Genomic DNA, 6,332 nt, shown 5'->3' on the forward strand with positions numbered 1-6,332 from the left:
GGGGAAGACGACATTGTCACGAATTTTGGGAATCCATCTCTAATTTTTAGGAATATATCATCAAATTTCAGTGACAAAAATTCTGGGCACTGTTAAAACTTTTCACCGGAATTTTTCGTGTCAAATTTCGGAATTTTGGGAAATCTTGTCATTGAAAAACCAAATATTCCATTGATTTTCTGTTCCAATGATCTGAAAACCAATGAAATACTTGATTTTTCAGGCCAATTATTCCATGAAAATTCGGAAAACTCAAGAAAGTTCAAGGAAAATTTCAAAATTCCAGGCATTTTGTTCCAGGCATATTCATGTTCCACTAAAAATTCAATTAAGTGGTGGAAACTCGTAAATTTCATTGAATTCTACCTAAAACTTGAAATTCCACAACCACTTTTCCCCTAAATCGGATTCACCGTCACTCTCATGCGAATTACTGCCACATTTTCCACGAGATTTCGGAAAATTTCTCACAGTGTATCACAAATAATTGATGATGGATTCCTAAAAATCAGTGACATGTGCCTGAAAATAAAGAAAAAAATCTCGCTGATTAATCTCGGAATTGAGTTATTGAGAGGCTATAACGACCGTACGAACATTCTCAAAGATTTACAAGTTTTCTTGCCCTCATCTTTTTCCAATGGGTCACAATTCCAAGGATATGGAGCTACTGATCATGGTCCCCTGCGATATCCTGAAAAAAAAAGCCCCGAGAAAAAGAATCACCACGGGGCATCGGGGATCCTGGTGCAATTAACCCTGGAGCGTTGGCAGTTTGCCTGGGTTTTGTACGACGGACCACCGACATTTAAAGGCAACTCAGTGCTCTTTTGCTCTTGCTCTACTCCAAACCAATCGTAAACAATCTCCCATACTTGACAGACACACTGCGGTGTTATCTGGCGTTGGGGGTCTGCACGAGCACGAAAAACTCACGGCAGACGTGTGGGTGTCACCTCGCAGTCTCAAGCGACAAGTGAAAGCGTCGCAACGGGTTAATTCCATGCAAAACCGATTTAACTCGCGACATTTTTCCATTTTCAAATCCCACATAATTTCGAATCCTTATAATTTTTCGGATTATCCCACCGCTCGTATACTTTGCGCAATCGCGTGTGGAATAATGGGATAATTAATTCCACTGAGATATTTCTTTTGGAATTGAGAACATTTAAAATTGGAGGGAAGTAATAAAAGGCTGATTTCTTCCTACACTGTTGGAAAATTTCTCTTGAAAGTTCATGTGAAAGAGCTTGAAGTTTTTTACAAAGGCAAAGTTACCGGAAATTTCTGTGCATTTCTTCATTGACGAATCGGTTAATTTCTTGAATATTCAAGTAATTCTCGATTTTCAGATTCATGCGGCAATGAAAAACCTCGAAAATTTTGAACTTTTCTGAATTCTCAATCTATTGATAATTGAATTGTATGTCATGTTCAATTTTCACGATGAATTTGGAAATTCTAGCTTTCATTGAAAAATCAATGATTATTTAACATGAAAAACCCAATTTTCTTGAATTTCCAAGAAATTTCTAACAGTGTCGATCACATTGCTAGGTGACATTTGAAGCTTCATAGGAAGTTGATTAATGATTTTTAGAAGCGTGACAAAATTTAACACTACAGATTGAACAATTTTCAATCATTAAAATTGTCAGTTATTTGCATGAGAAAAATTTGAAAAAAATTTCCACATTTTCCACAGAATTATCATTTTTTTAAACATTCATTCTTAAAATTCTGAATATGAAAAAATTTGTTATGACTCCGAACAACTGATTTTTATGGCGGAAAATTGATTGATTATAATGCTGGTTTCAGGTTTTAAATTATTTCATCAATTTTTCCCCAAAGGTAAACGATATATAAAATATCGAGATTCAAATTCAGACCGGCAGAGTTCAATTAATAAAATCATTGTAAAATATCCGGAAACTTGGGGTCAAATGGGGCTCGAATGAAAGCTCTGAAGTTCGAGGAGTAGAAAAGCATTTCACTGGAGAAAAAATAGTCAAAATACTTCAATATCCTTAGAGCGACAATTCCTCAACTGATTTAAGTTTCCCATGAAAATATGGATAAAATATGTTTAATTCAAGAATATCTTTACGGGAATTTTTCTGCTTTCTTAATCTCCTGGTAAAAGGAGATAAGTCAATTTTGACTATTGCCCAGTTTTAAATCAATATCTCGGAATCTAAGGGAGATAGCGAAATGTTCGTAATTACATTTGTTGTAGCACTTAATCGGCTCCACAAAAAATGTTATAACAAAAATTTCGCCATCTCCCTTAGATTCCGAGATATTGATTGAAATCTGCCAATAGTCAAAATTGACTTATCTCTTTTTACCACTTCGCTACTGAATTGAACTGAAATTCCAACTCCCTATTGATTTTTCCATGAAATTCCTTGAAATCTCCAAAAAATTTCAACAGTTCACCTCCGTCAATTTAAACAGCGAGAAACCGTCGGGAATTGTCTTCAAGCGCACCAAAAACATTTGGATGCAGTGGAGATGCGTAATTATGCCCGCGTTGTTGGTCGCAGATGCACCTGCCGCTGAGAGAAGTTTCCCAGCATCCTTCTCCTCCTCTTTGAGTTGTATTTCTTCCTTCGCCTTTGTACGCCTTCTCTCGTCGATCGCCCTCTGATGCCACATAGACATGTACACTCAATCTCATTCCGTCCCTTTCTTTCTCGCCATTCTCGCCGATTAACCCACTCTGTCGCTCACCTCCTCTCCTCACCGCGCGCTCTGCACTTCATGGTTTCGCTTTTGCCTTTTCCCTCCCCTCCTCGTCTTTTATATACTTGCTGTATCCAAGAGTCCAAGAGAGGCAATGCACCGTCCGGAGAACATTGACCCGCGTTTGCCTCTTCGTGCCTTCTCGCGGTTGAGATAGCCCTTAACCGCCTCTCCCTTTTGCCGTTTTACTTGCTCGTTCCTTACTCATCACGGGGAGTTTGCAATTGTATTCTCTACTGTAGGTTATTTCGCTTTCGTGTGATGCGACGAGTTGAATATTCGAAATGTGGGGACAATGGAGAATGAGTGGACAATAAATTATTTTTATTCAACGCTGTTAAGAAATTTTTTATGAAATTTCTGGTGAACTTCGTGGAAATATTCAGCATATTATAGTTGCCATGAAATTGTAAATTCATAATTTTATGGAAACTTTACAGAGAATGGCGAAATTCATCAAATTATTCCACAGAAATTGATAGAAATCAGGAAAATTCAAGTCAATTGAGGAATTCTCGTGTTTCTGTTGCAAAAAAAAATTTAATGCCTTGAAATGCTATGAAATTTCTGGTGAACTTCGTGAAAATTTTTAGCATATTATAGTTCCCATGAAATTGTACAGTCATAATTTAGGGAAATATCAAAGAAAATGGTGAAATTCATCAAATTATTCCACAGACACTGATAGCAATGAGGAAAATTCAAGTAAGTTGAGGAATTCTCGTGTCCCTGCTGGAATAAAAATTTTAATGCCTTGAATATTCCGTAAAATTTAAAATTTCAATTTTTTTCCAACAATAAATCGTGCCTTCTCGCGGTTGAGATAGCTTAACCGACTCTGCCTTTTGCCGTTTTACTTGATCCTTCCTTACTCATCACGGGGAGTTTATAATTGTATTCTCTACTGTAGGTTATTTCATCTTTGTGTGATGCGACTGGTTGAATATTCGAAATGTGGTGAAGAATGAAGAATGAGTGGACAATAAATTATTTTTATTCAACGCTATTAAAAAATGTTGTATGAAATTTCTGGTGAACTTCGTGGAAATTTTGGTCACATTACAGTTCCCATGGAATTGTAAATTCATAATTTCATGGAAACATCAAAGAAAATGGTGAAATTCATCAAATTATTCTACAGAAATTGATAGAGATTAAGAAAATTCAAGTAGGTTGAGGAATTCTCGTGTTCCTGCTGCAAAAAAATGTAGTTCCTTGAATATTCAGTAAAATCTAAAATTTCAATTTTTTTCCAACAATGAATCGTAATATTAGATCTCATCACGTTCTCCTTAATTATCCCAGCCTCAAAACTATCTCTTTACTCATTAAAAAAAAATCCTATTCACGCTAAAATATTTTCCCTTCATTCTCTTCAACCCCCATTTTTTCGGAATTCTAAAAAAAGTGTCTAGATGACAATCAATGCTTTCGCCCACACATCAGCAATTAAAATCCACAGGACCGCTGATTGGAAATAGCCTAGAAATCGCACCATTCTTCCCGAGCGCATATCAAGCCTCCTCCCGCCCCGCCGCCTATAATCTAATGCCATTGTTCTCGGTGGCACATTGAGGCGCACGTGAATAAAATTGGGTCAAGTAGCAATTAACCTCCCCCATGGCAGGGGTGACTGTACTTATGGCCAAGCCTCCCGATGCACCGAACTGAAAGAGACGAAGTCTTGACGAGTCTGGTATACGAGGGGTCGTCGAGGGAGAAATGATGATGACGCGGGAATTTCCAGTAATGGCTGGGGGAAAATACAAGGAGAAAAAAAAATGACGAGAGAGTGTCAGACGTGCGGGGACAGATGCATACACTTGTGAAAATAATTACAAAGAAACATACGTCGTGTGTGTCGGTTGGTGGAATGAAAATTTTCCACGTGGTAAAATGTAGACTTGTGATTAAAACCCTTTTTTTTCCATTATATACACTTTTTTTTTATTATACTGCATGATAGATGTCTAACGGGCGAGGAATGCAGATGTAGTACTCTGGAAAACTACTACGGATGAATTCACGTCGGTAGTGACTGAGTAATTTTTTCAAATATCCCACATTTCAGTTGAAACGGAGTAGGAAAAAAATTGAGAAACCCCTTTCTTTCCGCTAAAAGTTTTCAGCGTCACAGTGTTGGAAAAGAGGATTAAGGCTGCATTTTGTAGGGAAGCAACCAGTGACCATTGGACAAGCACGAGCGGGTACGGAGGAACAATGGAGCAGCTCATGTCCGCGAATGGATAATCTTTCACCAGTTTTCATGTACAATGGCGTCACGTACCGGGGTCGGATGCCTTACCAACGTCTATGAAAGAACGTTTGTTGGTCACTGACTTGAACACTCCCTCGGAAGTCCCGGCCACGAGGAGCAATGGGAGTAACACAAGAGTTCATGATTACAAACGGCTGTTTGGCGCCGCTCGTCCGCAGGGAGGACGCACCTCACCAGTGAATATAAATATTCATTTGAGACAGGTAGATGACGTAGCCGCTCTTTTCACTTTGATTCGTGACGTAGACGGTAGACGAGAGTGATTATTCGATACACGTAGTCACTGCCTTCCCCTCGGATTTTCAATTCCGCGGTAAATGGAGAAAATTGATCTTGAAATGGGAGTGATACCTGGGAAATTTCGCCTCCAAATGTTTTCCATGAATATTGTCATGCAAAACTCCATCACTCTGTCTATTCGTCCCCATTTGGAGCTCCTGTGGAAAAATATAGCCCCAGAAATGGCTGTCGATAATCTCAAAAAGAAACAAAAGGCTAACGGTACATTGCCGTCATAAGCTGAAGACATGCAATGTTAGCCTGGCCGTTGCATTCACACGAATGAACTTCACCGAGTCAGTGTGTGTCGTTCAACTTTCAAGTTCCAATCAAGATTGATTGCACGAGATGAATTGGAATTTGCCTCGCCAAATACCATCGCCACACCCCGCAGACCCCGTCATCTATATATAAACATTCAAGTGCCACCGTGAAATACATTCTGAATCTCCCTCATTCTGGATTTTGATGATCCTCGTTGAGAGACCAAAGGTTTTTAACGATCTACCTCCTTCACCATCTTTTTTGTAATTCATGGGTGAATCTTTCTAGTAATCTCTGGAATTCATCGCTCCTCAATTCCTCCTGTACCCCATCTCTCTCTCTCTCTCTCTCTCTCTCTCTCTCTCTCTCTCTTTTTCCACGATTCGACACAGACTTTGCTGATGCTCGATTCAAATTCGTTAGCAGTCGATTTTCCATTCGCAGTTGTGAAGCATGTTCTTCATCCCTCTTGATGCCAAGCGTACCGTAGCTAAGCAGGTTAAGCTCTCGGAGTTGAGGCGCTCGAGAAATTTCCATGATTCTTGCCTCGATGAATTCGCAAAAAAAAAAAATCTCCGTTATCACGAAACCTCACATTTTCCCTTTATCATATGCAAACTAAAATCAGAATTCCATTCGCACGAGGCAGGTGGAATAACTGTGTCACAAGCGTCAGACAAGTTTCCTCGACTCGGGTTGGAAATAAACAAACGGAGGGGGGTGGTGGTGGTGGTGGTGGTGGTGGGGGGGGGGGGGCAAT

Source organism: Diachasma alloeum, unplaced genomic scaffold (genome assembly GCF_001412515.2).
Source record: "Diachasma alloeum isolate Michigan unplaced genomic scaffold, Dall2.0 Dall_scaffold_00280, whole genome shotgun sequence".
NCBI classification, from domain to species: Eukaryota; Metazoa; Arthropoda; class Insecta; order Hymenoptera; family Braconidae; genus Diachasma; species Diachasma alloeum.